Below are 10,567 nucleotides of genomic sequence, written 5' to 3'. Positions count from 1 at the left end.
GGAATGGGTCTGGAAGCTTGCCTGGTTTGGCTACGGGTAACCATTCCCACTCTCTTGGCCCACCTCACCTGGTTGGCCAAGTCTTCCCCCAGTAGCATGGGGATAGGATAATTGTCATAGACTGCAAAAGTCCACATTCCTGACCAGCCTTTGTACTGGACAGGCAGTTGAGCTGTAGGCAAGTCTACAGCTTGTGACATGAAGGGGTACATTGTAACTTTGGCCTTTGGGTTGATGAATTTGGGGTCAACGAAGGATTGGTGGATAGCTGACACTTGTGCCCCCGTGTCTCTCCACGCAGTAACCTTCTTTCCGCCCACTCTCAAATTTTCCCTTCGCTCCAAGGGTATTTGAGAGGCATCCGGGCCTGGGGATCTTTGGGGTGATGGTGGTGTAATGAATTGCACTCGCATGGTGTTCTTTGGACAGTTGGCCTTGATATGTCCCAGTTCATTACACTTAAAGCATCTTCCATCTGATGGGTCACTGGGCCGAGGTGAGTTACTGGAGACTGGTGAGGTGGAAGGGTAGGGTGTCTGTGGCTTTACTTGGGTGGTATGTGGGGTCTTTGGCTGTCCTCGGTTGTAGGGTTTATGGTCTGTGTGCCCCCTGGGGTAATCGTTCCCCTTGACAGTAGCTTTCTTGCTTTCTGCCAGTTCCATCCATTTGGCTCCAATCTCCCCCGCCTCAGCGAGATCTTTGGGTTTTCCATCTTGTATGTACCGTGTGATGTCTTCAGGAACACCATCCAAGAACTGCTCCATTTGTATGAGGAGGTTCAGTTCTTCCAAGGTTTGAATATTGTTTCCTGTTATCCAGGCCTCATAGTTTTTTGCAATGTAGTAGGCGGTGTTTGGGAAATGACACCTCTGGTTTCCACTTTTGGGTTCTGAAGCGCCGACGGGCATGATCTGGGGTTATCCCATCCTGTATCTGGCCTTGGTTTGAAAAAGTTTATAGTCATTCATTTGCTGCTTAGGCATTTCAGCTGCCACCTCTGCTAAAGGTCCACTGAGTTGTGGCCTTAATTCTACCATGTACTGGTCTTCGGGGATGCTGTACCCAAGACAGGCTCTTTCAAAATTTTCCAAGAAGGCCTCGGTGTCATCACCTGCCTTGTAGGTGGGAAATTTCCTGTGCTGTGGAGCAATAGTTGGTGCCGGGTTGTTAGGGTTGGCAGGCACATGCAGCCCCGCTTTTGCCAAGTCCAGTTCATGTTTTCTCTGTTTTTCCTTCTCTTCATACTCTTTTTGTTGTTTTTCCATTTCTTTTTGTTGTTTTTCCATTTCTTTTTGGTGTTTTTCCATGTCTCGGCGGTGGGCCACCTCTTCTTCTTCTAGTTTTTCTCTGAGCTTTGCAGAAGTAGTTCTGTTTTCTAATCTTCTGTTTCTAAGTGTAAGGACAAAGAGATCAGATAGTAAGTTATATGGTTTCTTTTCTTTGGTATTTGCATGAATATAAGTGCTGGAGTGCTTTGATTTGTATTCTTTTTGAATAAGGCTGTTTATTCAATATTCTTTTAAGCAATTGACCCTGTATTCGTCATCTTAATACAGAGAGACCATTTGTATTTTTTCTTTCTTTTTTATATAAAGCTTTCTTTTAAGACCTGTTGGAGTTTTTCTTACTTCAGGGAAATTGAATCTGTACTCACCAGGGAATTGGTGGGAGGAAGAAATCAGGGGAGATCGGTGTATGTTGAATTGGCTAGCCTGATTTTGCATTCCCTCTGGGGGAATAGGAAAGTTCTTTTTGTTTCCAGGATTGGGAACAGAGAGGGGGAGTCACTCTGTGTAGTTTCACAGAGCTTGTGTCTGTGTATCTCTCCAGGAGCACCTGGAGGGGGGAAGGGAGAAAGGATTATTTCCCTTTGTTGTGAGACTCCAGGGATTTGGGTCTTGGGGTCCCCAGGGAAGGTTTTTCAGGGGGACCAGAGTGCCCCAAAACACTCTAATTTTTTGGGTGGTGGCAGCAAGTACCAGGTCCAAGCTGGTAGCTAAGCTTGGAGGTTTCATGCTAACCCCCATATTTTGGACGCTAAGGTCCAGATCTGGGACTAAAGTTATGACATGGTGTAGCAGTGGTGGGATATAGACAGAATCCAGAAGCCAGTAGGAATATTATATTTGTCTTTTCTCTGCTAAGGGCTTTTTAGCAGAGAGAAACAGTTTGGTTTTAAAAGGGAACCAGAGAGAATTTTTTTTCTGCTCTCTCTGGCAGTTTGTGGCTTTCATGTTAAGCAAGAAGTCGTTAAGGTGCTATCACGAGTCTTTTGTCACACAATAGCACTCCCATTGAGAGTCATTACCAGCACTATATAAATGCAAATAAAGTGGTTTTTCAGGTTTACTTAACATTGAAGATTAGCTAAAGGCACTGTTGCTAGGCAGACTTCAGGAGGCAACAGAGAGCCTGCAGTTCAGAAGAGAAACACCGGAGGGCACCCCAACGCAAGAAAACAGGAACCATGTCTACCAAGGCAAAAATTGAGGCCGAAGGCCAATTCAGAGAAGCTGAACACAGGCGACAACTGGAAATAAAACAAACAGAGATGGAAATAAGAGAGAGAGAAAGAGAGGCAGCACACAAAAGAAAACAGAACTACTTCTCCAAAGCTCAGAGAAAGCAGGCAGCCAGAAAAACAAAGACCTCAGACACAAACTTCCCTCCACCCAGAGTTGAAAAAATCCGGTTTCCTGATTGGTCCTCTGGTCAGGTGCTTCAGGTGAAAGAGACATTAACCCTTAGCTATCTGTTTATGACACAGGCACATTGCAAAGAGCTACAAAAGGATCTCACAAAACTGGGTGACTGGGCAACAAAATGGCAGATGAAATTTAACATTGATAAATGCAAAGTAATGCACATTGAAAAACATAATCCTAACAATACATATACAACGATGGGGTCTAAATTAGCTTTTACCACTCAAGAAAGAGCTCTTGGAGTCATAGTTCTCTGAAATCATCCACTTAATGTGCAGCAGCAGTCAAAAAAGATAACAGAATGTTAGGAATCATCAAGAAAGGGATAGATAATGAGACAGAAAATATCATATTGCCTCTGTACAAATCCATGGTATGTCCACACCTTGTGGTCACCCCATCTCAAAAAAGATATATTGGAATTGGCAAAAGTTCAGAAAAGGGCAACAAAAATGATTAGCGGTATGGAATGGCTTCCGTATGAGGAAAGATTAATAAGACTGGGACTTTTCAGCTTGGAAAAGAGACGACTAAGGGGGGTTATGATTGAAGACTATAAAATCATGACTGGTGTGGAGAAAGTAAATAAGGAAGTGCTATTTACTCCTTCTCATAACATAAGAACCTGGAGTTACCAAATGAAATTAATAGGCAGCAGATTTAAAACAAACAGAAAGAGGTATTTTTTCACACAATGCACAGTCAACCTGTGGAACTCCTTGCTGGGATGTTGTGAAGGCCAAAACTATAACAGGGTTTAAAAGATAACTAGATAAATTCACAGAGGATAGGTCCATCAATGGCTATTATTCAGAATGGGCAGGGATGGTGTCCCTAACCTCTGTTTGCCAGAAGCTGGGAATGAGCAACAGGGCATGGATCACTTGATGATAATCTCTCTGTTCATTCCCTTTGGGGCACCTGCCATTGTCTACTGTCAGAGGACAAGACATTGGGCTTGATGGACCTTTGGTCTGACCCAATATGGCCATTCCTATGTTCAAATTAGCATTTTCTTATGGAAAATGGTTCCATTGGATAAATTTTGATCAGCTTTAATGCTTACCTACACTTAAGAATTCTGAATCCATCAACTGTCTTGTTCATCTGACCTAAAGCAGAAAATGAAAGCTGGTTTCCAATTTCAGCTCTCTTGTAAATGCCTCCGAAGAGCAGAGGAAAAAGATGACTCTCCAGCCCAGCCTCCCACCTTACTTTGGCACAGATCTTGCCCCTGGTTCTGTGAGGCCCCTTGGGCAATAGAACAAGTGTAGTTCTGCTGCGCAAAAGCAGAGGAGTAGGATTCATAGGAACTATGCCGGAAGTATAGACCTCCTTCATGGTGCAGAGCTCAGCCACATAGGTGCCCATGCAGGGAGGAACAGGTAGGACCAGATTGAAACTGGGGTGTGGTCTGCTGCTTTTGGAATTGTCCTTTTCTCAATCTGTCCCCATGAGACTGGCAAACGAAGGGCCAGAAAATCTATTCCAGCCTACGGAGTGGCTCAAGAGCCACTCCTCATCTTGGGAAAAGGGTTCTACCTCCTATCTGCCAAGGACCTAGCCAGCCTGCTTGGTCTGAGGATTAGCTCATTTGGGAACAGTATGTATAGCTCATTAGCTACATAGCCTCTTCAAAGTGCTGAGAGAGGGTAGAACTGTTTGTTCAGTGGCACTGTTAAGTGTTAGACTTACAGCTGTGACTAGTACCTGAACTCAGCTTAAAATGGAGGTCCCTATATGGAGGACAGTTATTGTTATGACAAACAATACAAAAACTGTAACATAGAAACAAAAAGGCTCCTCACTTTTGGCTACAAAGCCAAATGGAGTTCCAGGTCGTCCTTGGATAAGTCACCTTAAAACATTTTCACAGCCTGAATTCTAGATAGATCTACTTTTTACACCAATTGTTTATACAATTTGCTTTACATTAAACTGGCCTTTAAAAAAAAAAACCCTTCTAACTGTGACAAAACCCAGAGAAACATAATTTCCTTAATGTGCGTTATCACCCTGAACCACTGAAATGTAATCTCCAATTAGTCAATTTCTTGGAGTTAAGAAGATCTACCTAGATGAGTCAGAATTTAAAAACAATCAATAGTCCTACATGATAGATTCCTTCCCAAAGGTTACAGGGTTTTTGGATTAATCAAGTGCATCACAAGACAAAGAACTCTGTAGAGGTGAAATGGTCAGAATTGATACAAAAATAGTTATGATATTAAAAAATAACCCAAATAGCATGAATTGCAATTATATTATTTGTAGTATAGTCACCTCTATTGAGTTTCATGAGATTTGTGTAATACTATGTAAAATTATGCAATTTTATACATTATGCTTATAGGCTCTGTTAGGTCATTTTACTCCACGAAATATAAAACAAGGATCAGACACTTCTTTTTGGGAAACTCTCATCCTGTTTATTGTCCATTAGAGACTGTTTTCATGAACTTCCTTGTGAAACCCATGTGATTTTATGCAGAAGCATTTTTAAGTCCAAAAAAGAAGGCAGCATTGGAGAGGAGGAAGGAATTTGTTGGAGTCATCAATATTTCTGCACATATGCAGAAAGCAGACCAAGATACTCAGAATGGCCCAGAAAAAAATCCAGAGGCAGGTGCTCAGTACCTTTCTTACAGAAAGCATAGAAAATTCACTAAGGAAAAGCAGTTTGGCATGTCTTTACATGGCCTCAATCTGTGGGTATGTGTATGCTGCATCTGGAGATGTGATTGCAGTTTGCATAGACATAAACATGCTAGTTTTAATTTAGCAAGCTCACTAAAGATAGCAATGAAGACATGGAGGCATACACCCACGCACAGGCTAGCACATACCCAGGACTCTGGGCAGGATTGTGCAGCTAAAGCTGAAGCCTGCACTGCTGCGTCTTCACTGATATTTTTAACAACACTAACTAAATTAAAGCCTAGTGCAGGTAGATCTACCCAAGTTACAACCACACCTCTTACTGTAGCATAGACAGATTCCAATTGGCACAGCCCTCAGAGTCTGGAACTAATTTTTTAAAAATATATTAAATGATATATGTGCTATGAGAGTTGGCCTCAGCTGAACAATCACAATGAACGGTCAGAAGATGTAGCTGTTTTCATTATAGCATCTTATTTTTGGCTACAGAATTCCTACTGGACATACAAATTCAGGAGAGCAAATCAACTAGTAACTGAGAACTAGGTGATGCTAGCTAGAAGGATCCACACACCAGACTTTCTTCTTGATGAAAAGACAGAAAGTGTTTGGTTATGGACAGAAAAATTGCAGTTTCATCCCATCCCAAATCCCATCTGGGAAAATGCAGAGTTGGGGCTAGACAATAGACTGAGAACCTTTGTCTCTGAAGCAGCTCAGGCTGTAAAGAACATATCTATGTGGGTGTGTTAAAATGCAAATCTCATGCTGAAACCCTATATTGAGAGGCAGAGGTTACGTCCATCAACGTGCACTACATTAGCTGCAGAAACAGTTTGTGAACATCCATATAGGAAGATTACATTGTACACTTACTACCCAATAGCTTTTGTTAAACAAATTATTTAACAGTATTGCAAGAAGAAGTTAAAATATTTGTTCTTTGTATTAAATATAAATATTTGTATACGAAGCAGTATTTTCTCTTTGAGAGTGACTAAGAGCTGTTAAGACCAACGTTCATAGTTTTGAATCCAAATAGCCCCAAATTTGACTTTCTGCAATACTTGCAGACTAGACAAAACTCTGGCCTATGCTGCAACAAAGTCTTAGCTGAGGTGCAGATGGGGAAGAGTAATGGCAGCATACAGTACTGTCCCACTGCTCCAGTTACATTGTAACTAACACCTTTAAGAAAACAGATATTGATCATTACAGCTGGGGATCAAAAATTATTCACACAATTATTTTCCTCTTTGAAACATGTGGTTTTGTTGAAATTGAAACTTTCTGAATGAAAAAGAAATGAGTAATTTCAACATGTTACATTTTGGCTTGAAACAAGCCAAGTTCACATTTTTTATTTTGATATGTCCAATTTGAAACATTTTGTTCTGTACAAATATTTATGTCACCTTTCTGTTTAATCCCAACTGGAAACTATTGTGAAATGTCAACATTTCCTAGTGAATGAGAATTCCATTTCCTGACTAGCTCTACTGAGCATATATTTTATGTTCTACATGTTTTTATATGGGTCCCTCACCCTCAGGAACAGCCTGAGGATACTATGGGGATTGGAGAAGAGATCAGTTGGCATAGAGGCAGCAGAACTTGGGGAACAGGGACAGAACTCAGGATGAAGACCTTGCACTATATTTTTTGCTAACTTGGGGGGTAAGATTACTTACTGCTCCCAACTCCCTTGTTTCTGTGTAAACATCTCTTTCATGCTCAAATCTTTTAGAGAAATACTTTCAAAGCCCAGAAAAATCACCAAACAAAATAAAGTTTTCAGTTCCCATTGTTCTTATGGCTGCACTCATTTCTAACTCCATTAATTTAGCTATTGGTCAAACCAGCACATGTTATTCAGTAATCTAACCACGAAAGGTCACAGTGAATAATACAAATAATTCCTTCAAAGCTCTAGTAGTCTGTTGATTTTGACGACATATTGTATGACACAAACCCAGCAATGTTGTATCAAATCAAGGAAAAAGATGGTGTCCTGGGGAAAAACAGGTTGTCTTACTTTAATGTAGTTTACTTTAGTGAGATTTAAGGTTGGAAATAGTAGTAACACTTAATACAAGGATATAATACATTTGTCTAAAGAGTTCTTCTCCATTGTCTTGGAACCTTTTGTGATGACTTTTTCTTAACCTCCAGAAACAGGCCCGACAAACTCTAAAATACATTACATATGATTAGAGCTGGGTAGGAAATGTGTTTCCTATCCTGGGAAAAACTGAGATTTTGAGAAAGTCAAAATCTCAAAAGTTCTCACAAAATGACAAACCAACCCCCTGTTTCCTCACCCCCACCCCCACCAAAAACAAAACAAAACAAAAACAAAAAGACTATTTGGGTCAATTAAAATATTGTGTTTTGATATTCTGAAGGTTTCATTTTGATTTTGACCTATTTTATTCATTTATTTTAACTACACTTAGCTTAAATTTCCAAACAAAAAGTTGTTTTAAACAGAAAAACTGGATTTTTTTTCAAAAAAAATTCAAAATGGGTCATTTCAATAATTTTTAATTTTTCCATTTTTTTAAACTTAAAATCATTTAAACTGACTCTTTCCTAGTTTCATTTCTGATGAATTAGCATGTCTAATGAATGAAAAATTTTGAATGAAAAATTTGCAGTCAGCTCTAGTTGTGATCTTACAGCTCTTTTCATTTCTTCTGATACTTGGTTTTAGATAAAGGCATTATGCTGAAGTGGACTAACAATTTAGTGAGGAATAAACAGTTGCATAATATGTATTTACGTCAAGCACAATATTCTTTAAAGTAACAATTGTGTAGTTTCAAGAAGAGACCCTACTGGCAGGGGTTTGATGGGCTTAATGATTCCTTCATATACATTTATTTGTGAGATGGTGTCTTTACAAAGTTACTTTTGTTATTTGCATGAGCAGAAGCTGTGTTGGAGTAAAATCCTACTTGCCTTATTCACATGAGTGATCACATTGACACGAAGGAGTCAGGAAAGTAGCATCCAGATCTTGAGGTGAAATGCAAGTAATATCATACCACTTATTATGAAGAATGTTCCTTGGCATACTAAATTATGCATAGTAAGTTATGCTTTAGCAGAAGCTGAGCTTATGAGTGCTTAATACTAGGTTCATCCCCACTTCAAGAAAACATACAGTTTGAATAGATTGCTTATTTCAAGTGGGCATATATGTTACTAACCAATGCTAGTAGTAGTTATCATTTACTTTCCTATGGGCTGCTGAAACCTAGAGTACCATACCTATGAATCACCCATGGAGGAAGGCCACAACCTAAACACTTGTTAATGTTTGTCCTTTTCCCATGTATTTCAAACATGCATACACTTACTGACCCGAATTCTGTGGTAAGTGTCCGGCTGAAATTTTGCTGTTGACTTCAGGATCTAGGGTGTGGTCTAAGCAGTTCTGAAAGAAACTTTAGCAGCAGCCAAAGCTGAGCAGAAGGTTTGTACTGATTTTTATGTTACCTTATTTGTCTGGACTAAACACAGCAGAGCTGAGAATGATGAGCAATGGATGACAGAGGGTTGATGACAGGTCTCTTGGCCAAATAGTTAGCAAAACTAAAGAAACGAGTGTACATATAAAATACAAAAAAGTTAAGATAAAATACAGTGTGTATCTTTTGACATACACTATATTTCTTCTGATTTGCTTCTAGTATAGCTTCAAAGTATCTTTTCAATGTTAAATGTTGTGCATGATGATGCAACATAAACATTTTAACATGCTATACAGAACTCCAGTGTGATTCACAAAATGGCCCCAAAAGAGAGGACAAATGATTTGCTGAACATATGAATAATTGTCAAGCCTAGTCAATTCATGCCTCTCTCAACATGTCATAACATTGAGACAGATTGTATAAGAGGGCCTGCCAAATAGATCAGGTAAAGGAAAATTTCATGCAGTAAAACTGAAGCATTAATTGAATTAAAATGAACAAGACCAGAAAAAATGATGCAGTTAGAGACATTCTAAAGCAAAAATATTGTATGATACCTAAAGCATCAAACTTTATACAATATTACATTAAAATTAAGTTAAAGCACATCTTAAAAATATGAAGAGAGTCTGTGCATTAGCACTTATTCTTCAAGTCCTCAATTTATGTATTTTGGTAGCCTGCATACTCACACTGACAGATACCCAATGCACATAAAAATATTGAACAGGGTGAATTCATGCCTTATATCTGCAGAGAGTGTTGTGAAGGGTATGGCTGTTTTCCACAAATTTAAAGTTCCTACTACTTGTCTTCTGCTTAAGGAGGCTTAAATCAGAGTGTAACCACTATGATAATAGAGAACTAGGACATTTCTCATCAGAGGGATTAATGTTCGGTCTACTTTCATGGGGATTGAGATAAGGGCCAAATTTTCATGTCAGGGTACAATGTATGAGCCAAAATACATACAGTAGGCACTCTAGCAAAAACCTGCATTTGCACACCGAAATAGGCACAATCATATACAAATCAGGTGACTGTACAAAATACCAAGACACCTGCATATGGAAGACTAAGTTTTCAAAATGGCAGCCTCCCTTTAATGAAAGCTATTTGTTCCTATAATATGTGGGCCTGCATTTATGCACTCAACTGAATTGCGGAGGCAACTTTAATATTTGAGCCTCTACCTGAATAGAAATCATGTAGTTAGAGATGCACATTTCCTGATTTGCACCCACCAATCATAAGCGCCAACTCCGTGGATGCTCTGGGGCTGGAACACCCACAGAGTGGTGGCTTGTGGGAGGGCAGAGAGTAGCTGGCAGGGGCCTTGGGGAGGAGGTAGAGTGGGGCAGGAAGACATGGAGCAAGGGCAGGGCCTTCCTGGGGAAAGGAGAGGTCTGGAGGTGGGGGTGAGACATGGAGCACCCCCAGGGAAATCTAGAAGTTGGCACTTATACCACCAATCATTTTGCATTTGCAAAAATTATGGTGCATATTTTCCAGGAACAATATGAGTCCATACTACAATAGACTGGTCCTCAATCCCTATAAAAAAAACCTGTACCCTTGAAAACCCATTTGTACATGTAAATGTAAGGAATCTTTTTCTGAGCACAAAAGGTCCACACAATTTGTTCTGGTTTGAACAATTAACCATCTCGTTATAATATGCTCTGCATTTGTGCTTTGACTGTTAATGACATTAGGCAGACA

The sequence above is a fragment of the Gopherus evgoodei genome, chromosome 1 (assembly GCF_007399415.2).
Source record: "Gopherus evgoodei ecotype Sinaloan lineage chromosome 1, rGopEvg1_v1.p, whole genome shotgun sequence".
Lineage (NCBI taxonomy): Eukaryota > Metazoa > Chordata > Testudines > Testudinidae > Gopherus > Gopherus evgoodei.
Note: the sequence above shows the minus strand (reverse complement) of the source record.